Genomic DNA, 25,358 nt, shown 5'->3' with positions numbered 1-25,358 from the left:
GAAAGGAAGCTCTCCAAGTACACAGGACTGACCAGCAACTGTCAGCAGGCTGGATGGAGAGCGAGGTGTCTCCCAGTGGAGGTTGGTTGTAGGGGATTCGTAGCCCATCCTTTAGTTAGAGCCTTCAGCATTTTGGGCATCGAGGGAGAGAGGAAGAGGAGAGCCATCCACAGTACCACCGATGCGGCAGAGAGGGCCTCAAGATGGCTGTGGCTCAAAAGAGGGGAGCCATGGAGTCATAAGTAGCTAGCCATCTGGACACAAGCTGGGGTCTGTTCAGCCCTGGCTGGGTCACCTGGAGGAGGTTGTATGATGTTGAAAGACCCGAAACACCCGATGATTCCAGGAACATCACTGAAGATGTGTCCAGAAGCATCAACAGATGTTTGTACACAGCAGACTACCTTTTTAAAACCTATTGCAAATTCATCTTCCTCTAGCGCTTCTCATTCCCTAAAAGCATGCAAAGAATTTTTCCTGACTACTTCAGTTGATCAAATCAGAAAGACAAAAATGTTGCCTATTCTGAGTGGAAATCCACCTCACCAACCCATTTTAAAATCAAAATTTTATATCACTTCAATCTTCAGTTTTTCTAACTAGTCCTAGTTTCCCCTTGCATAAAAGACTGAAGTACCATCTCTATGGGCTTGACATCCTTATAAAGTAGGTGAACTAAAACTGGAACTTTAACTACAAATTATATGCAGCGTTGCTCTCAGATTTTGCATTCTGTTCACTGTTGATAAAAGGGCACTCTTTATTTAAAAAAAAAGCTTCATCTTGCTCTGATGCTTTTTAAAGATTTTGGCACATGATCCCCTCTCATTTAAGATTTAGTAAGTTTATCCTTCTACCAAACTTTACATCTCATTTCCCTGCATTGAATTTAATTTGGTTCCCAAGTTCTGGCATCTACCTCTTCCCTTCTCAGTCCTAAAAAAGGGTTATGGCCCGAAACGTCAACTATCTATTCATTTCCATAGCTGCTGCTTGACCTGCTGAGTCCCTCCAGTATTTTGTGTGTTGCTCCCAAGTTCCTAGTCGTTTTGCCGAGCCCAAGTCATTTACTTTGCCCTCTGAAATACCAGCAGCTTTTGGCTGTCTGAGAATGATAGCATCCCATTTCAAAAAATACTTCATTATTAAAATGGAGCCATTTAAAGTAACCCTAACCTTGGATTAACAAGACAGACATCACTGCTCATGCTGTTGCATTCATTAACTAACCTCTCCCTTCACTTTAATTCCTTTCACCAGAATTTCCTTAAAAGCCAGTTCTTTCTGCCAGCAAGTAGGTCAAATGATTTTTGAGATGTTTGCTTCATTTGTGGCTGCAATTTGTTACTTCAGCAAAGAGCTCTCTATTAAACATAAAGAATGAAACTTCTATTTACAAATCTGTGACAGCTGTCCTTCATTAGCTCGTGTTTCTAAGCTATTAATTTGGTTTCACATTTTGGCCCCTCAATGCTTATGAAGTATTTGTTAAACCTAACAGGTCTATAATTATAGACTTTATCCCTTGTTTTGCACAGAGGTGTTACACTGACAACCCTCCAGTTATCTGGCTCAACTTCATTTCAAAGGATGTTGGAAGGATGGTCAAAAATCTTCAAACATTTAGCATTCCAGCCATGCAAGCCAGTGGGATAAGGTGTCATTATTTAATTGGGTCCTGCCTCTTTCATTACTTGAATATCTGTAGTTTATCTCGAAAAGCTGATCATTCTCATTCCCCTAAGCTTGTTAAGGCATGGCTGGCAGTGATGCTTTGCACTGAACACTGTCAGAGGTGGAGATGCGTCTCTACCAAAGGAAGAGTAAAGTGCTTCTTCCCTCTGCATAGCCCCCACCCCTAATCAGGGTAACGTGAAGGATGGTCGTATGAGCAGCTGGTGCACATCAAAAGTCCTGGTTATGTGATCACTGACGCCAGGCAGGCAATCTCTGAAGAGTATTGATAATGGCTGGGATCACCCTGTCATGTAGAGACAGTGCCCAAAATAAGACAATGGCAAACCACTTTTGCAGAAAAATCTGCTAAGAACAATCATGGTCATGGATAGTGGGAAAACCATGATTGCCCACGTCATACAACATGGCACATAATAACGACGACCGTCAGAGCATGGGGAAAATAAAAATCAGTAACAATGCTGAAGACTCCAGAAGGACTGAAGATGGTTATCTGATGCCTGACCCACTGTGTTCCTCCAGCATTTTGTGCGCCGCCTCAGTAATAATTCCGTCACATAGCACAAGGCTCTGAAACAGCCTGACCCATAGCACTGATCAGAACTGCTTTCCCACTTAAGGTGTATGCTGTTACGAAACTATTAAATTGGTAATCTCAAAGCTTCCCAGGATGTTTCAATACTTTGAGATCAAACTTAACAGAAAGGAAATCCAATGACATGCAAGACTGTAGACTTGAAAATAATAGGGGAAAGATTTTGATATTGGTATATTATTGTCACGAGTACCAAGGTACAGTGAAAAGCTTGTCTTGCATACTATTCATAACAGATCAATTCATTACAGTGCTTTGAGGTAGAATGAGAAAAAATGCAGAATAAAGCATATAAGCTACATCCCATAAACACTCAGTGGCCACTTATTAGGTACGTCTGTGTATTAATACAAATATCTAATCAGCCAAGCATGTGGCAGCAACTCAATGCATAAAAGCATGCAGACCAAACAGTAAAATAGGGAAGTAATGTGATCTAAGTGACTTTGACTGTGGAATGATTGTTGGTATCAGGGGTGGTTTGAGTATTTCAGAAACTGCTGATCTCTTGGGATACTCGAGCACAAAAGTCTAGAGTTTACAAAGAATGGTGCATAAAACAAAAAAACACCAAATGAGCAGATTTGTGGACAAAAATGTCTTAAACGTTTTCTCAGAGGAGAATAGCTGATTGATTTGAAGCTGACAGCAAGGTTAATCAGATAACCATGCACTACAACAACAGTGTGCAGAAAAACATCCCCGAATGCACATGTCAAACCTTGAAGTGGATAGGCCACAGTAGCAGAGACCACACCAGGTTCCACTCCTGTTCCTAATAAAGTGGCCACTGAGTGTGTAAAGTTTTAAAATTCTCTACTTAAAAGAATATGTACTTTTGCAAGGTCAATGAGAAAAATCTAGGACATGTGACTAAAGTGGATAGCTCTTTCAAAGAGCTAGCCCTAACAAGATGGGCCAAACAGCTGTCTATGCAACAGAGGTTTAATGATGCTGTAATTGTGCACTCTGATTTTTGCAACCAGACCTGGTTTATTTTGAAGACAAGAATATTAAGAAGTTCTATTGGTGACTTTTAGCCTAATGATTCTGATTCTAACTACTCCCTGCAACAGCTCAGCATGAAATTTGCACTACTTATAGTAAAGTGGTAGCTCTGGGTTTGTTTGAATATTAAACTAAATTTAATATTCATCTATCTTGACTGTAAGCCTTAAAACTGCAGATTAGAACGGGCTGAATATTACGATTCATGCTCTGCATTCCATGCAACCAAGGGGTACTTTCCACTTTAACGTACAAAGCCACTATTGTAGTCATTTTTACATAATGGCTGCAAGTAAATGCAATGTATCAATCATAAAGAGAGTATCCTTTATCTGTGCCCTTTAAAACTAGAAGCTAACCCTCTCTTGCACTTAAATCCCAAGCACAAATAGCTGCTACAACTGAACGTTATGCTTTATGACCTGTAAACCTGGAATAGAAATTATGCACCAGCACGTGTAATGTCTGCAATGTAGCATGAGATGAATGTAATCTTTACAGTCATGTGAGTGTGCACTGCTCTGACCCATCACCGCTCCAGCATACTATTTTCACAATATATTACCTGGCCGACAAAATACACAAGTAAATCAAACCCTGTTTCATATTTCAAAAAAGTACAAAAATATACTTGCCCACTATTTTGTAGGATGTGTAACCATAAGACATATTATTTTTATTTTACACCCAAGACATAGGAGCAGAATTAGGCCATTTGGCCCATCGACTTGCTCCACCATTCCATCGCGGCTAATTTATTTTCCCGCTCAACCCATTTTCCTGCCTTCTCCCTGTAACCTTGAATGCCCTTACCAATCAAGAACCTATCAACCTCCACTTTAAGTATACTCAATGACTTGGCCAGCACAACTGTCAGTGGCAATGCATTCCACAGATTCACCAGCTTCTGGCTAAAGAAATTCCTCATCTGTTCCAAAGGGCCATTCTTGTATTGAAGCTGTGCCCTCTAGTCCTAGACTCACCCACTATAGGAAACATCCTCTCCAAGTCCACTCTATGACGTTCATTATTTGACAAGTTTCAATGAGATCCCCTTCATTCTAAACTCCAGTGAGTACAGACCCACAGCCATGAAATGCTCCTCATATGTTAACCCTTTCATTTCCAAGATCATTCTCGTGGACCTTCTAGCAATTCATCCATGTCCTGTATTGAAACAATACAACTAGCAAATTTGTCCCCACCTCCTCATAATAACTCCCCCACTCCACCAAACTTATTGATTCCTTTATTATGGGGAAATTAGGAGCATTATTTCTGTCAAATTCTCATTTTAAATACCACCAAGCACTACACAAAGAGACTGGATCAAATTCTCTCCTGATATAGAAAGGTTTAAAAGCTGAACAGCACCAAAAAACTCCATTTTTAAATCCTTCCTGACGCTGGACCCCCAAACACTGCTGTAGCCAATTCATGTGCACTGGCATTAGATAACTGTGCGGAGAATTACGATCGGAATCTCCCATAGCTCAGTTATGCGGTGATAGCAGAGTATATCCTTTCCACTGCTGTAGCTTCTGGCCTGGATGAATCAGCTCAGCTACAAGTCACTGCTACCTAAAGATTCTTTGGAATGCAAGGTTCACTGGCCCATTGCCAAAATAAAGCATTTACAGAATATATGGCTTTCAAACTGACCCTACCACAACCCTGGAACAGTTACTAGTGGGTAATCAGCAGGATTCTCTCTCTCTGGTTTTCTTTTTCCTAATGTTTTGGAACATTTGGACACCACTTACTCATTCTCCACTGCCACAGAGAAAATCTACGCAAGAATTTCGCATGCTGTATTGCTAGTCAGTTATTTTGTGCAATATGAATTTCCTACTAAAAGTCATCAACGTCGACACTACCTAAATGGCCAATGTGTTAGGAATAGAATAAACATCGATCATTAAGGACCCTCATGCAATGAGGAAACATGCCCTCTTCTCATTGCTACCATCACTGGAGGTGGTACAGGGTCTGAAGAGATGCTTTAGGAACAGCTTCTACTCCTCTACCATCAGATCTTTGAACTGACCATGAACTCAACCTCACTTTTTGTATTACTTTCTGATGTACATATTTCATATTGGGTGGTGGGGGCGGGGGGAAGATGTGTCTCTAATCAAAGGTAGTGTAAGACGCTCCTTCCCTCCGCTAGCCTGCAGGTCACCCTTGGGCAAGGTGTAGCACCTGCTTAGACCTCCACCCAACCCTCCCCCATGGAGCAGGTGGTGGATGGTCATATGAGAAGCTGTGCATATCACAAGTCCTTGAGACTGATACCAGGCAGACATTCTCTGAAGAGCAAACACGAGGAAATCTGCAGATGCTGGAATTTCAAGCAACACACATAAAAGTTGGGGGTGAACGCAGCAGCAGGCTGGGCAGCATCTCGAGGAAACAAAGGGTCTCGTCCCCAAACGTTGACTGTACCTCTTCCTAGAGATGCTGCCTGGCCTGCTGCGCTCACAAGCAACTTTTATGTGTGTTGCTTGAAATCTCTGAAGAGTACTGATAATGGCTATACACTGCCCAGAAGAAGGCAATGACAAACCACTTCTGTAGAAAAATTTGCCAAGAACAATCATGGTCATGGAAAGACCATGATCGCCCAGTCATACGATATGGCAGATAACGAACAAATGAAATTTCTTATTGTAATTTATACTTATATTTTATGTCTTGCACTGTACTGCTGCCACAAAACAAATTTTATTACATATGTCAGTGTTAATAAACCTGATTCTAATTCTGAACATATTTTTTGATTTAATTTTCACAAAATTTCTGTGAACAATCATACAGAGGATGAGCACTAAAGAATTTTGTACGTTAAGATAAAGTGCAGAAGTTTTTTTTTATCTCCCTGGTGAACAATGCTACCCTGGAGGTCTAGTGAAAGTTCAACAGGGAAATGTCTCCACTCCCTGTAGACCAAACTAAAACGGAAAGTATTTTATTGCTTTGAACACATGAACAAACTAAAATGCTGCCTTCTTACAAAAATCTGCCACACTAAAAGCACAAAACCACCACACCTTCCCATAAAAAAAATCTTTAAAAACATTTTTGTCAGTCAACCCGGAAACAGCACTCTTATCACTGGCCCACATTTTCTGATTAAAAGTCAACAGTTCCGCTTGAAGCTGTGGGCTTCTATTTATGCAACTCTGATGTTTGGGACTGGAGAATGAAAGCAGAATGAGAGGATAACTGTACTCCAAAGGTCTCTGTGGAGTCCAGCAGTACAGCAAGTTCAAGTGTACTTTCATTCAACCATACACACATTTACAGCTAAACAAAACATCGTTCCTCTTGGGCCAAGATGCACATATAGTCACACACAGCAGCATATAGTTATGATACAGCACATATAGTTAACAATAAAGCACAATACAGCCACAAACCTCTTCAGATTTCTCAACACTTAATCTGGGGAAACTGTCAACAGAACCAATGCTTTATTCTGGCACAGATCCAGTGGGTCCACTAGCTTCAATGAAGTACAAACCTTTGTCTTATTTTATTTATTTTAGTTTTATTTAGAGATATAGTGCTGAACAGTCCTTTCCGGCCCTTTGAACTGAGCTACCCAGCAACTCACCAATTAAACTAGCCTAATCACAGGACAATTTACAATGATCAATTAACCTGATACATCTTCGGAATGTGGGAGGAAACTGGAGTATCCAGAGGAAACACACATGCACATGGGAAGGAACAAAAAACTTGACACTGGAATTGAACTCCAAACTCTGATGCCCTGAGCTGTACTTGGAATTTTTTTTTTAAAGTTACAAGATAAAACATTTTTTAAAAAGTTCTGAGCATTGAATATTTTTAAATGTTAGAAAATCTCCGAGCTAGGTAAGCTCAATGAGCAAGGCAAAGACCAAAGCCAAAAGTGCATTATTTTTGATTATAAAGACTCAATCTTATTGGAAAACAGGAGATTCTGCAGATGCTGTAAATCCAAAGCAACACACACATAATGCTGGAGGAACTCAGTAGGTCCTATAACATCTATAGAGAGAAAGAAATATCCAACATTTCAGGCCAAGACCATCATTAAGGGCTCATCTCAAAACGTTGGCTTTTTATTCCCTTCCATAGATGCTGCCTGACCTGCTGAGTTCCTCTAGCTTCCTGTCTATCCCAATTGAAAGATGCTGCATAGGACCTAACTGCAGGAGCAGGTTGAAGCCTGGTGACAGGTGGGTTTGCACAGCTCATCACTCAGAAGACCCAGGCTATAATTTCCTTTTGCCCCTTCAAAGATGGAAACAGTCCACATTAGTCCAAAGTGATGAGGCTTCAATTTTAGCTATTTGCAGTTAGGTGCTTAACTGCTTCTTGCCAATATATCGTATATCGGACTATACATGAAATATCACAAAGGCATTGGCACAGAATAGAGGCAGAAAATGCTCTCCACTCAACTTTAGGAATAATGTATTCCTTAATGCAAGAGCAAGTGTAAAAATAACTTTTGCTATGAATGCAAGAAACCTTCAACAAGGTCACACATACCAGATATTTTGACCTTGGTCTTACTGTAAGCATTTTTATCCATTCTTTTATTTAAAATAACCACACACAACGGAAGCAAATCTGCCCAAATTCTATTCTTAACTTGAACAATAAGTTTATTTTCCAGACCCCTCCCACATCAACTAAAACAGATTCTGACACCTAGCTACTGCAAATAGGCTGCAGCAGTAATGCAAAAATACAAGCTCAAGTTTATTGTCATTCAATCGTACACATGTATCCAGCTAAACAAAACAACATTCCTCCAGGAACACACATCAAAGTTGCTGGTGAACGCAGCAGGCCAAGCAGCATCTATAGGAAGAGGCGCAGTCGACGTTTCAGGCCGAGACCCTTCGTCAGGACTAACGTCTCGGCCTGAAACGTCGACTGCGCCTCTTCCTATAGATGCTGCTTGGCCTGCTGCGTTCACCAGCAACTTTGATGTGTGTTGCTTGACTTTCCAGCATCTGCAGAATTCCTGTTGTTAACATTCCTCCAGGGCTTTTTTTGCAATAAAATTGAGTGATTACCAATAGATGTCATTGATAATTGAAGAATAAGTAAATCTTCTGTTATCAACTGTCTTAACTTGCTGTTGTACTGTCAACCAACGTCAAAAAGTCTGTTCAAATTCCACTCTGGACATAATCAACGTTGAGAAAATGATGCACTGACATTTCGAAGTTATCCATTACTTTCACTAGCCAATTCAGGTAGAAATAAATTGAGGTACTATTCAAATCAGATCATTTGATAGACCCCTTTACAAGATCCTAAGATCTCGGAGCAGAGCTAGTCTATTTGGCCCATCAAGTCCGCTCCCTCATTTCATCATGGCTGATCCGTTTCCCTCTCAGCCCCAATCTCCTGCCTTCCCCCCGTATCCCTTCATGCCCTGACTACTCAAGAATCTATCAACCTCTGTGTTGAAAACACCCAATTACTTGCCCTCCACAGCAGCCTGTGGCAACGAATTCCACAGATTCACCACTCTCTGGCTAAAGAAATTCAACATCTCAGTTCAAAAAGGACGCCCCTCTATTCTAAGGCTGTCCCCTCTGGTCTTAAGACTCCCCCACCAGAGGAAACATCCTCTCCATCAAGGCCTTTCAATGTCTGATAGGCTTCAATGAGGCTACTCCTCATTCTTCTGAATTCCAGCCTTTCAATCCCAGAATCATTTTCATGAACCTCCTTTGAACCCTCTCCAATATCCCTCGACAAAAACTTTTACTTTCATAAACAAAATGAAAATGCAGATACTACCCAACCTGCAAACTACCTTTTTCAAAAGCCCTCTTATGAAAAGCACTACAGCACCATTAAAACTAAATCTTCATGCCATTTTAAAGTTTCTCCCCTCAGGCAGTTAATCTAATCAACCATCCTAGTTAGCCCCTCCACCCCCTCTCTATTAACCCCGTCACTGCACTGCAAACACTTTAAACCACTTTTTATAATGCTATTTAAGTTTTAAACACCTGCTGCTATTTATGCATATTTTTTCCCAACCATACTTTACCCTTGAAGTTTATTTTTAAATCATTCTTTATAATTGTTTAATGCTGTTTTATGCTGCGTGTCATGCCCTGACCAACACACCTGGTGCCACTGATGCCAATCATGAAGTGCCCCAAACAGTTGGTAATGGCACTTATCAAAAACTCTATGGCTGCCACACTGGACACTCGCCAATATGCTTACCAACAGAACCACTCCACCATCTGTCACGCACCTGGCTCTGACACACCTAGAAAACAAGGACACTTCTGTCAGAATGCCATTTCTGGGTTTCAGTTCGGCATTCAACACTTTAGTCCCACAGACCTTGGTTAACAAATTCCTACTCCTCGGTCTAGATACATCAATGTGCAACTAGGTATTGGACTCCCTAGCCAACAGACCTCAGATAGTCAGGATGCACGACCACTACTCCCTCCCCATCATCTTCACCACAAAAGTCCCTCAGAGCTGTGTGCTGAGCCAACTGCTGTGCACTCTGTTCACACATGAATGCATGGCCAAACATGCGAGTATTCACAATGTCAAGTTCACCGATGACAGAGATGGGGCTCATCACCAACAATGATCAGATCGCCTATAGAGTGGAGTTGGAAGAGTCGCGGCCCTGTGCCAGGCAAACAACCTCTTCCTCAATGTCAACAAGACAAATATAATTATTGAGTTCAAGGGAACTCGTACCACTTACATCCCTTCTTTACATCAACAGCACAGCAGTAAAAACTGCGAGCAGTTTCAAACTCCTGGGAGTGCACATCTCGCACAACCTCTCAAGGTCTCAGAAAACATTCTACAGAATCAGGAAAGCTCACCAATGCTTCTACTCTCTAAGGAGGTTAAACAGGACTGGACTATACACATCTATATGCACATCATTCTACAGATGCACAGTACTGAACATGCTAACAAGCTGCATCACCACATGGTACAGAAACGGCACTGCGGCAGGCAGGGAGGCTCTGTAACAGGTAGTCAATACTGCCTAAGAGTCACCGGCACCAGCAACATCATGAAGAACCCCCCCACCCTGGTCATGGACTATTTGTCCCACTTCTATCAGAGAGGAGGCTATGTAGCATCCACACCAGGATCACTAGCCTCAAAATTAGTTATTTCAAAGCAAATTATCAAAGTACATATATATCACCATATAGAACCATGAGATTCTTTTTAACATAGACATACTCAAAGAACATATAAAGTAATAACCATAACAAAATCAATGAAAGACTGCCGAACTTACGCAAAGTGTAGAACACAACAAATTGTGTAAATACAAAAATAAAAAATAATAAATAAGCAATAGAGAGCATGAGGCACAGAGTCCTTGATAGCAAGACTATTCACTGCCTTACTGTTTTCTCCACCAACCCACCGCCCCCCCCCCCAACTACCACTACTTTATCAATACCTATCAGGCACCTTGTGCCCAGCATCACTTTGTTGATGTACAATTAATAAATTTAAGTACTTAAATTTGTGTTTTTTATATTTTGTTTTCGTGCTGTATCAGATCCAGCGTAACAAATATTTCATTCTTCTTCAGGTTTGTGTACAGGAAATGACAAACAATCTTTAACCTTGAAATTTCTAATACAGTGGATTCCAGTTAACAGGGCCATCAGTTAATCGGAGCAGTCGCTTATTTGGGACAGATCTTAAAGAACAAAAACCAATTGAGAAAATAGCCAGGATTCCCTTCGTTTACTTGGGCACTATGCACTTAAATGGGGCAGAAGACTTTTGCCAAACAATTTCTAACTAGCGTCAGTCACGTGCACTTGTATGGCCATTAAGACACTACATTCAACTTAGAGTGAACAGTTTTAAAACAGTATCAGTTGTGTGTGTTTACATTTAAAAAGCAGTAATTTTTGTCACTATTAGCAATAGACAAACAGCAAGACAATTCAGAACTGTTTTGCTCACTTGGAGATGCCAGAAACAGGTACGTCTGAAAATGAAACAATTTCACTACTTCAACAAATCAGGAATAACGAAGATTTTGAAGGTATCGGCAATCATCTTGAATGTTACAATAAAAAAACGAAGATCTGGAGGATGCAATAGTCAAAAGCATTGTATGAAGGAAGTCTATCATCTACACTAGGTGTCTGCGCTGATTTTGTTCATTTAGTCAATCAAAAGAACATGCAGTGTACACTGGATGATTTCCTCTGTCAATAATTATTAGCAACTAATACACAATTTCATAGTACTGCAGAGGTATTGACAAAGTGTTTTAATTTCTTCTGTATTTCATTTAAACACAAATTGTTATCCAGTTAAACAGTTTCTCTTTTATGTGTTTTTCACCATTTCCATGAAACTTTGGGTAATTGGGGCAGCTGCTTAATTGGGCCAAAATGTACTGGTCTCGATGTGTCCCAGTTAACTGGAATCCACTGTACACTCATGGCCACTTTATTAAGTACAAAAATGAAAACCAGTGTGATCTTCTGCTGCTGTAGCCCATCCACTTTCAGGTTCAACGTGTGCTTTCAGAGATGCTCTTCTACATGCCACTGCTATAATGCACAGTTGCCGAAGTTACTGTTGCCTAACTGTCAGCTTGAATCAGTCTGACTATTCTTATTAACAAGGTGTTTTCAAAGAACTGCCACTCTGGATGTTTTCTGTTTTTCCCACCATTCTCTGTAAACTCTAGAGACTGTTGTGTTGGAAAATCCCAGGAGATCAGCAGTGTCTGATCACTCAAACCTTTCCATGGTCAAAGTCACTTAGATCACATTTCTTCCCCATTTTGATGTTTGGTCTCAATAACAGCTAAACCTCTTGACCATGTCTGCATGCTTTTATACATTGATTGACTAACTGGATATTTGCATTACCAATCAAGTGCACCTAATGAAGTGGCCACCGAGTGTACATAGTGAATATTGGGTGAAAGGTGAAAATCAATACAATGTCAGCGTCACAGTCAAGTCTATTATTTATGCCTATCCCAACTGTTCTTCAACTAAGTGGCCTGTTAGCATATTTGAGGTCTGTTGAGAGCCAGCCACATTGCTGTGGGTCTGGAATCACACTGGCCAGACAAGGATCGATTTCCTTCCCCAGACTTTGTTACAGTAACTTGATAGTTTCATGACTGCACTGCTCTTTTCATTCTAAATTCATTCAAATAAATTTAAATTCCCCCAGCTTCTGCAATGGGATCGGCTGTCCATGCTCCAGTATACTAACTTATTCTTATTTTTGAGGGTTTAAGAGTACACAAACTGGCTACCTTGCACTCTCATGCTACAAAACCAGTTTCAAGATTGTTTACTGTCATTTCCTGTACACAAGTGTACAGGAGAACGAAATAATTTGCATTCCGGATCTGATGCAGCACCAAAAAAAGGCACAGAAAAGATAAAGAACACAATAATAATAAATAACAAATATAAATACATAAGCATATATACATAGATGATGTCTATAAAGTGACACTAGGATGTATTGACAGGAAATAATAGAGCAGAGGTGGAGTCGTTGGTTGGCCTTACTGCTTGGGGGAGGAAGTTCACTGTTTCTGAGATAAGGTACAACACAGAACAGGCCCTTCCGGCCCTTTGAGCCACGCTGCCCAGCAATCCCCCAATTTAATCCTAGCTCAATCAGGGGACAATTTATAATGACTGATTGACCTCCCAACAGATAAGTTTTTGGAACGTGGGAGGAAACTGGCACAATCACAGGAATCCCACGCAGCCACAGGGAGAATGTAGAAACTCCTTACAGGTGGGAAGTGAATCCACTGGTACTGTAAAGCGTTGTGCTAACCACTGTACTTTGAGTCTGGTGGTCCTGGCGTGGATGCTACGTAGCCTCTTCCCTGATGGAAGTGGGACAAACAGTCCATCAGCAGGGTGGGTGGGATCCTTCATGATGTTGTTGGCACCTTTCTGCATACTGTATGTGTCCTTGATGGCGGGTAGGCTGGTGCCAGTGATGCATTGCAAAAATGCTTCACTAGCAGTAAATTGCTTTGGAACAATCTAAAGATGTGAAATATCTTTATCAGGATGGCTGCTTTAACTACAACTACAAAATAAGAATTGCCACTAAACCTAATTTTCACAACACTGCATCACACGGCTGACAGAGAAGTTGACTGCAATACACTCACACTTCATCACTGTTACAATTAACCTCATCACATTGCTGCCTGACACAACTTAATTTGCAACAGTTCAAGCTCACTTCCAAAAGTACAAAAATGAGGTTAATTCAGAAGGAATCTGTGTGATATTTTTATCTTGAGATGCAAGAACTCCAATTTACCACATAAGGAACCCCAAGCTTGAGATGCGATATCAAGCAATTTCATGAGATTTTATATTAATGCCAATGTTCTTTAAAGCTAAATGCAATTTTTTTCAGCTTGATTGTTTAGTTATTTATTGAAATACAGAGAGGGGTAGGCCATTCCAGCCATACCACCCAGCAACCCCTGATTTAACCCTATTTGCAGTGACCAATTAACCTACCAAATGGCACACCTTTGGAGTGTGGGAGGAAACCCACACGGCCACGAGGAGAACGTACAAACAATGACGGGAATTGAACCCCGGTCGCTGGTACGATAAAGCGTTGTACTAACCACTACACTACCATGCCACCCTTATCACTGACGAACACCATGAAATTTGTTGTCTTGCGGCAGCACTACATAAAGTATTAATTTGCAATAAGAAATATAAAAACTCTGTCATGGTCGGTTGTGAAAGGAGGAGGGTTGGGCATGGGGCTAGCAATCAGACCCCGTAAAAACCTAGCACTACAGAAACACCAACAGAAGCTCCAAATGCCTCATCCCTGGGAGAGGGAGGGTCTTTGCCTGCAAGATGTATGAAGTCTTGTGAGGATAGTGGAAGCCGAAGGACCGATCAACCTTCTATTGGCCCAAGACAGAGGACTCTGCAGAGCTGCTGTTGGCAGGAGTGAGGGAGTAAACTATAAAAAAAATAAATTTGAGGAAAAAGAGCAAAATAGTATTCATGGACCATTCAGAAATCTGATGGCAGAGGGGGAAAAGCTATTTCTAAACCATTGACCGTCTCTTTTCAGGGTTCTATAGATGCTTCTTGATGGTAGTAATGAGAAGTATTTTAAAATTAAATGAATAATAAGTTACCAAAGCATGAAAAATAAGCAAAGCATACATTGTATGTTTATGTACTAATGCACTATCAGTATTTAAACAAAAAACAAACTCGTTGAACTATACTTGTCATGGGAATTAGACAAGTTGGAACTTCTAATTTGCCAAAGCAAGCAGATTATGTAGGTCACAGTATCAAAATTTCTCAGTAATGGACAACATAAAAAAGCTCATACGGTTTATCACAGAACAGCTTCCATTTATACGGTGCTTTAAAGGTGGGGCAATGTTCCAGCTTCACAGGGTATATTTATTCAAACATAAATATTAACAAGAGAAGTTGAGAGGTTTCAGAAAGTTCACTGCATGCTATTAAGAGATAAGCCTGCATTAGAAGGAAGGTGACATGGTAGCGCAATTGCTTTACAGCACCAGCGATCTTTGATCAGAGTTTAATTCCCGCTGACGTCTGTAAAAAGCTTGTACATTCTCCCTGTGACTGCATGGGTGTACTCTGGGTCCTCCAATTTCCTCCCACATTCCAAAGATGTACGGTTATAGGGTGAGTAAGTTGTGGACATGCTACGTTGCCGATGAACAGAGGCGACACTTGTGGGCTGATCTAGCATAGCCCAGTGTTGGTTGATGACTCAAAATGATGCATTTCACTAGGTTTCTATCTACGTGTCAAATAAAGCTAATCTTTAAAAAAAAATTCACAGGTTAAAGGAAAGTTGTAATTAAAATTAAAATGCTAGTGGAAACTCAACAATACAAGTTAACAAGTGCGACTGAATCAGGAACAGGTTTAATATCACAGGTAAATGTCACAAAAATTGTTGTTTTGCAGCAGCAGTACGTTGCAATACATAATGAAACCATAAATTACAATAAGTAGTATATATTAAAAAAGAGAACTAGAGTAAGTAGTGCAAAAGGACAGCAAAAAAATACTGGGGAAGTGCTGATGGGTTCATTGACCATTCAGAAATCAGACGGCAGAGGGGAAGAAGCTCTTCTTGAAAAGTTGAGTGTGTCTTCAGGTTCCTGTACCTTCTCCTTGATGGTAGCAAGTTCCGAGTGATGGGTGGGAGGTTTCTTAATGAAGAATGCCGCATTTTTGAGGCATCGCCTTTTGAAGGCGTCCTTAATGCTGGAGGGGCTCGTGCCCAATGTGAAGCTGACTGAGGTTATAACTTTCTGCAGCTTTTTTTGATCCTGTGCAGTGGCCTGACCATACCAGACAGTGATGAATGTCCTCCATTGCACAGCTAGAGAAATTTGAGTGTCTTGGGTGACATACCAATTCTCCTCAAACTCCTAATGAAATATAGCCAATATCATGCCTTCTTTGTAATTGCAACAATATGTTGGGCCCAGATTAGATCCTCCGGCATGCTGACACCCAGAAACTTAAAGCTGCTCACCCTTTCTCCTTCTGATTCCTCAATAAGGACTGCTGTGTGTTCCTCTACCTCCCCTTCCTGAAGTCCACAATCAATTCCTAGCTCTTACTGATACTACGTGCAAGGCTGTTGCTGTGACACCACTCCACCAGATGATCTATTTTGCTCCTGTATGCCTCCTCATTACCATCTGAAATTCTGCCATTGGCAAATTTATAGGAGTAGTACTTGCTGAGAGTTAGGACAGGGGCAGTTAAGCTTTTGGCAAGCTCTAGTTGGGCGTGGTCAGCAAAGCATTAGGACAGTAAAGTCTAGAATTAGGACAATGAATTTGGCAGCAGGTAGGTTGAAGCAGAGACAGATACCAGTAAAATTGAAGTAACTGGTGTCTATGACTCAAGTAACCTAAAATTGCTGGCCACCTGGATCACCCCAGGATATTATTCCATTTTAACCGGAAGAAACTGCAGTTCACCCAGCATACATGGGAGAGGCAGCAGACTGTCAGTGTACAAGTGTAGCTTGAATAAATATTGAACGGAACAATATTAAATCCTTGAGAAATTCTAGAGGTGGTGGCAGGAGGTAGGAAGGACTGGCATTGGCAGCCACAGTGAAAGCTGCATAAGGTTCCAGCCCGAAATGTTGACTGATCATTTCCACGGATGCTGCCTGACCTGCTGAGTTTCTCCAGCGTGTTGTGAGTGTTGCTTTGACCCCAGCATCTGCAGAGTATTCTGTGCATAAATATGGAATGGTGAGAGAGGAGGTCACCACTTTCAGAGTCACAAAAGATGGCATTTGCAGCCTTTTGGTTCATCAGTGGAACCACTAGGTTCATCACTAGAAACCTTGGACATGCAGATTGCACAACAGTTCTTTGTAGATCTTTGTTTATGTGTAGCTTTTCAATGATTCTATTTTAGTTCTTTGTTCTACTGTGAATGCCCAAAAGAAAATGAATCTCAGGGTAGTTTATGGTGACATATGTACTTCGATAATAGATTTACTTTGAACTTTGGAAGTGTGACTGGAAAAGTCTGAACACAGTTGCCAAAAAGGAGGGTAAAATTTCAGGGAAATTACAACATGTACACATAACACAGCAGTAAGCACTACTCTATTACGACTCACAGCAGAGTTCTGAGTTCAATTCCAGTGTCCTCTGCAAGGAGTTTGTACATTCTCCCCATGAATGCATGGGTTTCCTCCCATAGTCCAATGTTGTACTGGTTAGTAGGTTAATTAGACATTGTTAACTTACCTTCCATTGGCATGAAGTACATTCATTTGAAGATGGTGACCATGAGCTCATTACCCAGGCTATAAGCTTTGGAATCCCCTTCTTTCATCACTTCGTTCCTCAAAACCTAGCTCTTAGACCCAGCTTTCAGTCATCTGCTCTGATGTTACCCTGTTGTCATTTTGGTAATGTTCCTGTGGGGGACTTTGCGTTCCTTCTCTGTAGATTGTCACCTCGTTGTGGTGGAAAGGTGTGAACACCCGAAATCCTGACAGTGATGCCTCTGGCGGTTAGCTCCTACTAGGGTCACCCATGGCAGTCAGGACAAGGGGGAGGCTCCAGACAAAGAACGATCCAACCAAGACCTCAGTGGTGTAGCTGGTGGATGACGGTGACACATTAAAATGTCAGTGAAGGCAGAAGAAGGGTGCAGCAGGGAATGTCCCCAGGTGTCTATGCCACTGGACCCTAACCCCAATCTGTCAATGACTGTGTGGTGGCTGCATGTGTATTAGCTTCTGCACGTTAAACAAAGTCACATATAGGTGTTCTCCAATAAGGGAATCCAACCCAACATCCTGGATGACAACCCTTTAGGACAGAAGTTCCCCACCTTTTTTTGCCATGGACCAATACCATTAAGCAAGGGGTCCATGGAGTCAGGTTGGGAACCCCTACTTTAGGAGAACATCATTCTCAACTCAAGTGATCACACTTAAACTACTTTGCGTTCAGTATGCTGTACTAAAGATGCTATAAAGTTATGATTTCCTTACACTAAACACAAATAGAATACCATGCCAGATTACACATCTAAGCAGAAGATTGATGCAAATGTACATCTGTAACCGCTAACTTCAACATTTTTTCTATGTCATTTTTATGTGCCAAGCTGTCCGAAGTTTGGACAGACAACTGAGCGTTTAAAACCACACTGTCATAAAACACCAAGAGCAGTGAGCATCTGAGGACTAAAGCTTATTCCCACTATGGAGGAGCACTGATGTCAACACAGTAACTCATCACATGCAATTATGAGAGACACTCAAGAGGGGAAATCAAGAATGAAGGACAATGCAACAAAACAAAAACACCCCAATAATGCTAATTGCTTTTTGTTTCCTTCGGATCTAAAGTAATAGAAATTTTGAAATATAACTCAACAACAACATATTGGAACTTTCAAAAGCATAAGAGTGAAGGATGGAATTAAACTGACATGCAAAAGGCAGGTGCTTTTAAAATAAAGGCAATAATTTTTGGCGGACTGTAATTCCTACTTTAAATCTTTTGCAATAAAATTATCCCAGGGCTTAAATAGCTTTTACATCTAAAGTTAGCCACAGTTGTGGCTTGAACAAACATCAGCTCCCCATATTTATTGTGTGTGATCATGGACATATCCAAAAGATCATGCTTGCAAATATAGAAGCCACAGCCTTTTGTCAGGTAAGATGGAAAGATGCAAGCTGCCGTTGCTGAGTTTGACTTCAAAAACACTTGACATACCACTTGACCTTTTCCTCTCACTTCCTAACTGGTATTGAACAGGATCAAACCAACATGACAGATCTAAACTCTTGAATCAGGGAAAAATGAAGTACATCTAAGATGCAACATTCTGAAATAGGAGAGCAAGTAGAAAGTGGTTTAAAGCAGCTATCACAAAGCAGAAGAAAGCACCAGCAAAAATAATCGTGGGATAGCCTGACTGAATTGTAGTGGTTTATGTAGTCGACAAGGTTTCCAATAAGGCCTTCGGCAAAATCCTACACGGGAGCTGATCCAAAAGTTTAGAGTCCAAGAGGTAAAAACAAAACATGCTGTTATCACTCAGCAGGGTAGCCAGCAACTGTGGAAGGAGAAACAGGGTTACCCTTTCATGTCAAAGACATTTCATCCAACCTAGCTCTCTTTCCACAGATCTGAGAGTACTCAGGACTTAGAACACAGAACAGTACAGCACAGGAACAGGCCCTTCAGCCCACATTATGCTAGACCAAATAAATTAATATCAAATGGTTAACCAAACTAATCCCTTATGCCTACACAATGTCTACTCATCCCATTTTCCTCAAATTCAGAATTAGGTCTAATATCACTGGCATACATTGTAAAGTTTGTTGTTATGCTGTAACAGTACATAGCAATACATAATAAAACTGCAAATTACAGTAAGCATATATATTTAAAAAGTGAAATTAAGTAGTGCAAAAAGGGATTTATAAAAGTAGTGCTGTAGTGTTTATAGGATCAATATCCATTCAAGATGAATGAGGAGACTGAGGCCCTTTAACATCTGTCGGACGATGCTGAGGTTGTTCTACGAGTCTGTGGTGGCCAGTGCGATCATGTTTGCTGTTGTGTGCTGGGGCAGCAGGCTGAGGGTAGCAGACACCAACAGAATCAACAAACTCATTCGTAAGGCCAGTAATGTTGTGGGGATGGAACTGGACTCTCTGACGGTGGTGTCTGAAAAGAGGATGCTGTCCAAGTTGCATGCCATCATGGACTGGGGGGCACAGGAGTACATTCAGCCAGAGACTCAGTCCACTGAGATGCAGCACAGAGCATCATAGGAAGTCATTCCTGCCTGTGGCCATCAAACTTTACAACTCCTCCCTTGGAGGGTCAGACACCCTGAGCCAATAGGCTGGTCCTGGACTTATTTCCTGGCATAATTTACATATTACTATTTAATTATTTATGGTTTTATTACTATTTAATTATTTATGATGCAACTGTAACGAAAACCAATTTCCCTCAGGATCAATAAAGTATGACTATGACTATAAAATCTGATGGCAGAGGGGAGGAAGCTGTTTCTGAATCGATGAGTGTGTGCCTTCAGGCTTCTGTACCTCCTTCCTGATGATAGCAATGAGAAGAGGGCATGTCCTGGGTGATGAGGGCCCTGAATGATGGATGCCACCTTTCTGCAGCATTGCTCTCTGAAGATGTCCTGGAAGCTGGGGCGGCTAGTGCCCATGACGGAGCTGAGTGAGTTTACACTTTCTGCAGCTTATTTCAACTTTGTTCAGTGTCTTTCCCTGTTTAGCCCACCCCCATACCAGGTGGTGATGCAGCCAGTTAGAATGTTCTCCGTATTGTCGATATAAACATCTCTTAAAAGCCCCAAATGTAGCTTCCGCTACCACCAGTTTATTGATTTACTGTTTTTTATTTCAGGTTTTCAGCATCTGCTGCTACTGTGTTTTTTTAAAGAAGAAATTTAGAGCAACGTACTCCAGAGCAAGTTGGCATACGTAGTATCAGCAATAAGCAGAGTGTTGACGGGGGTGGGGGGAGAGAGCTTGGCAGTATTGCACAGGTCAGTGCTGGGACTCATTTGTGGTAACGATCTGGATGTAGGCAGTATGATTACTACATTCACAGATAGTGAGGATACAGAAAGCATGAAGGAACAGAAGATGTTTGAGGTACACATCCCAGGATCGCTAAATAAATAATAATGCATCATTTTAAGGCGATTATCGGAGGAAAGTATGGGGAGGATGACAGAGGTAAGTTTTCTTATACAGTGGGTGCATGGAACGCCCTTCCTGGGGTGGCGGTAAAGGCAGATACATTTAAGAAACTCTTAGATAAGTGCAGAAGGACTTAGGAGTCCTCAGGCAAGACTCCCAGAAGTTAGCTTACAGGTTGAGTCTGTGGTAAAGAAGGCAAATGCAAATGCATTTATTTCAAGGGGAAAAGAATACAAAAGCAAGAAGATTATGCTGAGCCTTTATAAGATGCCAGTGGCACACTGAGTACTGCCAACAGTTTGGGCTCCCCATCTCAGAAAGGATGTGTTGTCATTGGAGAGAGTCCAGAGGAGGTTCACAAGGATGATTCTGGGAATGAAGGAGTTAACATATGAGAAGTGCTTGGCAGCTTTGGGCCTGTACTCACTAGCATTTAGGAGAATGCGTGGGGATCTCATTGAAACCTACTGAATGTTGAAAGGACTAGACAGGGTGTTTCCTATGGTGGGGGTATCCAGAACTAGAGGGCACAGCCTCAAAATTGAGGGGCGACCTTTTAGAACAGACACAAGTCAGAGTAGTGAATCCGTGGAATGCTCTGCCACAAACTGCTGTGAAGGCCAACTCCATGAGTATAATTAAGGCAGAAGTTAATCGTTTCCTGATTGGTCAGGGCATCAAAGGATATGGCGAGAAGGCAGGTGGTATGGAGTTGAGAGGGATCTGGGATCAGCCATGATGGAATGGCAGAGCAGACTCAATGGGCTGAATGGCCTAATTCTGCTCCTATGTCTTATGACTGATGGGAAAAATATGAGGGTATGCAGGAAGGAAGGGTTAGATTGATGTTAAGAGTAAGTTAAAATGTTGGCACAACATTGTGGGCCAAAGAGCGTGTACAGTGCTGCAGTGTGGTTAAAGGTATACAGGCACATACCTAAAAGAGTTTATCATACCACTACATCAAACGTTCACAGCTGGCATACTGAATGCAGTTCTGGTCACCAGAAGGAAGGAGAGTTGAGAGAACAGGGCACTATAATGTAGTGGTTAACACAACACTTCACAGTACAGGTGACTCAGGTTCAATTCCCACCACTGTCTGTATACTCTTCCTGTGACCATGTGGGTTTCCACCCACAGTCCAAACACATACCAGTTGGTAGGTTAACCAGCCATTGTAAATTGTCCAGTGATTAGGCTAGGGTTAAATCAGGCGACTGCTGGACAGTGTGGCTCAAAGGGAAGGAAGGGGCTACTCCTCGTTGTACCTCAATAAATAAAGAGGAAATCCACCAAAATAGATCAGTTCCATTATGAGGAGAGATTGGATAGGCTAGGTTTGTTTTCCTTGCATTGGAGAAGTCAGAAGAGGGTGAAGAAATGACAGAGATACAGAACTACAACAGGCAGAGAATAGAAGATTAAGTCTTTTCCTCAGAGCAAAAGTGTCTAGAACTAAAGGTTTAAAGTTAGGACAGGAGGAAATTAGAGGGTATCTGTTGAAGAACATTTCACCAAACGTGACAGGAATCTAGAACACACTGCCTGAGGGGCTAATGGAGGCAGAGACATTCACAACATTTCAACCTGAAGTCTGTTTCTGTATTCCGATGACTAATTGCTTGTTATTGTTTAAAATGAATCAGAATACCAAAACCCTACAACGTATAAGAACATGTCAATGAGGTCACAAATCACAAGCATCTTTTTGAAGTTGGCATCAGCCCAAATAAACAACCAAGTCTGCGGATTTATTAAGTTGAAGATGCTTAAAGGACCTTCAGATACAAACAATAAAAACTCCATTTTGCTTTGAGACAATTTTCGTATTTGCATATCTGAGCTTCCATAATGGAACAATGTAATCTCCACACTAAATTCTTCAGGCCGCAAAAAAGCAGTGTGGGAAGGGTGTCGATTCAAATATTGTAACACAGTTTCAACTCGAAAATTGCACCTTGCGTTGGAATTTGACTCGTACTTTTCATTGGGGGGGGGGAGGAGAGATTAGACGGGCATACACCCGACAAAAAAAGTGCAGGCTTATCCTCGCACGTACAAAAACCTGAATATTTTTCTACCACAAAATAATGGAGAAAGTGAATTATTCCGCCTAGAGTGGAGGAGCTTTATTTAACTGGTCATATCTCGGGTAACTGGAGTCCAGGAAAAATCTTTAAAAGACTATAAAAACCGGCTTTCACCGCAGGCCATTACGACACTTTATATATAACACAAATTACTCTACACACAATCAAAATGTCCCAATTCATTCAGTACAGAAAGCTTTTGTAACTTACAGTCCTTTGATAAACAGTTTACAACCAAGTGTGCTATTAACCGAGCAGATTTTACTATTTTTTTTACCATGTAGATTCAGAATTTTCGGAAGAACATATGTAGAGGCCCGGAAAAAATAATTCATGCAGTTAATATTTCTTGTGAATCACGCGACTCCTTGTATTTTTACCTAAAATAAAAGTCCAACCATCAACGCTTCCTCATAAAAGACGAGCGCGTCACGGACAATCCGTTTCGTTACTTGACTCTCGTCAATTGTTACGTTGAAGGCAAATCAAATAATTTTCATGGTAAATAAAAAAAGGAGGAAATACAGTGCAGGCAGAAATTTTAAAATGAACTTCTGTGCGCGCATCTATAAATACATAAATTGCATACTTGATACCTGTGCATTTATAATAACGCTTTTAATAATTTTATGGGACACGTGGAAGAAAGTAGAGAAAAATGCTGTTTTGCTGTACAACAAAACTACGCGTGCAAGAAAGTAGATAAATGTCTTGCTTATAATATAAACACTATGCATGGAAGTGGAAGAAAGTCGATAAGCGATTGGCTGTGTAACAAAAACTAAGCATCAAAGAAAGTAGATAAACGTCGTTGTACAATAAAAACTCCGCGTGGAAGAAAGTGAATACATCTTGTTTTGCTATATAACATAAAAACTATGCAATCTGCAAGTTATAACGACAGTATTCCTCACACATACACAAAGTGGCTCCAAGTTGCATTTGGCGCGGTAACACTGTCACGTTTGATTTGATTTAAGTGACTTGGCAACTGGGAATGGGGTGGGGGGAAAAGAAGAATTAAAAAAAATAAAGTTAAATTAAATATGTTCGGTTGCCACTGGGACCTGGGGCTGATCTCTTACCCCTCCCTCCCCACGGGGAGGAAAGAGGAGGAGGCTCCCCGGAGGAGCGGGCAGAGGCAGCCACACTCTCCGCCTCCCACGACGTGGTGGGCCGAGGCCTCCCCCGCCCCCTTGTCCCAGGCCCGGCCGGGACCCCTCACACATACACACCCCCTCCACCTCATACTTACGCCGCCTCGCAGTGCTCCGTGGGGTTGCCTCTCACATGGTGCTCTCCCCTCGCCTTCTCTCCCTCACTCGCTCGCTCTCTCCGGTGTCTTTTCCGTTTCCTTCCCCCCCACCCCCCCTGTCGCTGCCCCCGGGGCCTCGGAGACCGCCTCTCCCACCGACCGACCGCGCCAACCCGGAACTGGAACTGGAGCTGGCCGAGCCCCTCATTCCCCCTCCCCCCGTCCCCCCCGCCCTCCCCCCTCCGCTTCCGGCGGCGCACGGCCCGCCGAAGGTGCCCGAGTCAGGTCGCAGCCCGAGCCGAACGGAAGCCGTGGGCCGGGAGCCGAGTTCGGAAGGAGCCGAAATTCAGGACTTGCTTCCGGAAAGAGCCGAAGACTGGGAGCTCGGTTCGGAAAGAGACGAACTTCAGGAGGCGCTTCCGGAAAGAGCCGAAGGCTGGGAGCGCCGTCCGGAGGGAGCCCGAAGTTCATCTGCCTGATCCGGAAAGAGCCGAAGTTCATTCGCCGGTTCCGGAAGGAGCCGAAGTTAGTGATTGATTAAATATTAAGGGCATGAAGGGATGTAGGATTAGCGGAGGGTATCTGATCTGTTCCAAGAGATAGCCACGATTTCAGAACGCGTACGAGGGGCTGAATAGCCTGCCACTCGTTAAATTATTTCTTGAATTAAAAACAGTTAGTTCTTTACTTTCTTTTCTATTCTAATTGTGATCTTTCTTTTAAAAATTGCGTACAATTTATGCTTACTTTTTTTTCTCTTGTGAATGCTACCTATCTGATGATATGCGCATTGTACTGATCGTGATATGATCATGCCCATATAACCGATTAGTAATGTTGACTGAGGAATAGGTATTATCCAGTATTTAGGGTCCTGTCCTCGGCAAGTCCGGAGTTCGAGGCCGGGTGCTCAGTGATCTGCCGGTCAGCGCCAAGAATTGCATCGCGAAGGTCGAATACGACGTTTGGAAGTCGATGCCCTTTGGTCGGATCCTGAGTCTGCCAGTCCGCTGGGGAAGACGAAGGTCCAAATGTCCGCGTGTCCACGTCTAAATGCGAAGCTGGAGGCTGAAGGCCGAAGAATACGGACTATCTTGGAGTTAGAGGTGGGAGGGGAGGAACGGGGCTAGTTTTGTTACCTGTTGTGTTCTGCGTTGTTCTATGGAACATTGTGGACATGTTGGCGACGGAATGTCGCTTGCGGTCTGCCCCTGGCACACCCTTGGGTGTGTATGGAATGATGGCTGGATGGCTTCCATAGCATCCAGGACATCTTCAAGGCGCGATGCCTCAAAAAGGCGTCATCCAAAATTAAGGACCCCATCACCCGGGTCTTGCCTTGCTCTCATTGTTACCATCAGGAAGGGGGTACAGGAGCCTGAAGGCACACACTCAA

General features: G+C 42.1%; 1 protein-coding gene across 1 annotated transcript in view; it reads right to left on the bottom strand.

The window, feature by feature from the left end:
* Positions 1–24,108, bottom strand: part of zbtb34 (zinc finger and BTB domain containing 34) — a 39,133-nt gene extending 15,025 nt beyond the window's left edge. The window contains exon 1 of the mRNA XM_063073425.1: positions 23,963–24,108. The gene's annotated coding sequence lies outside the window, so the exon portion shown is untranslated. The remainder of the gene's footprint in view (positions 1–23,962) is intronic.
* Positions 24,109–25,358: the final 1,250 nt, after the last annotated feature.

This window comes from Mobula hypostoma, chromosome 21 (assembly GCF_963921235.1).
Source record: "Mobula hypostoma chromosome 21, sMobHyp1.1, whole genome shotgun sequence".
Lineage (NCBI taxonomy): Eukaryota > Metazoa > Chordata > Chondrichthyes > Myliobatiformes > Myliobatidae > Mobula > Mobula hypostoma.
This window is presented reverse-complemented; position numbering and strand designations above follow the sequence as displayed.